The sequence below is a fragment of the Arachis duranensis genome, chromosome 7 (assembly GCF_000817695.3).
Source record: "Arachis duranensis cultivar V14167 chromosome 7, aradu.V14167.gnm2.J7QH, whole genome shotgun sequence".
Classification (NCBI taxonomy): Eukaryota; Viridiplantae; Streptophyta; class Magnoliopsida; order Fabales; family Fabaceae; genus Arachis; species Arachis duranensis.
The window spans coordinates 48,200,894-48,202,076 of record NC_029778.3 but is presented as its reverse complement, the minus strand read 5'-3'; positions in this window follow the sequence as shown (position 1 = coordinate 48,202,076).

The window sequence follows — 1,183 nt, the reverse complement described above, 5'->3', positions numbered from 1 at the left end:
AGTCCCCAATTAGAGGTGTCCAGGGTTCTTAAGCACACTCTTTTTGCCTTGGATCACAACTTCATTTCTTTCTCTTTTTTTTTTTCGAAATATTTTTTTTTTGAATCACTGCTTTTTCTTGCTTCAAGAATCAATTTGATGATTTTTCAGATCCTCAATAACAGTTCTCTTTTTCCCTCATTCTTTCAAGAGCCAACAATTTTTAACATTCTCAAAACAGCAAATTCAATAGAAATATGCACTGTTCAAGCATTCATTCGGAAAACAAAAATTATTGTCACCACATCAAACTAATTCAACTAGTTTCAAGGATAAATTTCGAAATCCTGTACTTCTTGTTCTTTTGTGATTAAAGCATTTTTCATTTAAGAGAGGTGATGGATTTATAGGACATTCGTAGCTTAAAGGCATAGACACTAAGATGCTAATGATCATGTAATAAGACACAAACATAGATAAACATAAGCATAAAGATTCGAAAAATAGAAAATAAAGAACAAGGAGATTAAAGAACGGGTCCACCTTAGTGATGGCGGCTTATTCTTCCTCTTGAAGATCTTATTGAGTGCTTGAGCTCCTCAATGTCTCTTCCTTGCCTTTGTTGCTCATCTCTCATGATTCTATGATCTTCTTTAATTTCATGGAGGAGGATAGAATGTTCTTGGTGCTCCACCCTTAGTTGTCCCATGTTGGAACTCAATTCTCCTAGGGAGGTGTTGATTTGCTCCCTATAGTTTTGTGGAGGAAAGTGCATCCCTTGAGATGAATCTCTCCATCTCCCATGGCTCAGAGGTGGAAGCTTTTGCCTTCCCCTTCCTCCTTCTGGAGGTTACTCCGGCCTTAGGTGCCATAAATGGTTATGGAGAAACAAAAAGCAACGCTTTTACCACACCAAACTTAGAAGGTTTGCTCGTCCTCGAGCAAAAGAAGAAAGAAGAGAGAGTGGTGGGGTAGATAGGGATCCTGTGGGGTCCACAGATCCTGAGGTGTCAAGGAAAAGTCATCCCTGCACCATATGGCATGCAAAATTGCGTATTTAGCCAATTCTGGCGTTAAATGCCGGGCTGGTGCCCATTTCTGGCGTTTAACGCCAGTTTCTTGCCCTTTTCTGGCGTTTAACGCCAGTCTGGTGCCCCTTTCTGGCGTTAAACGCCCAGAATGGTGCCAGACTGGGCGTTAAACA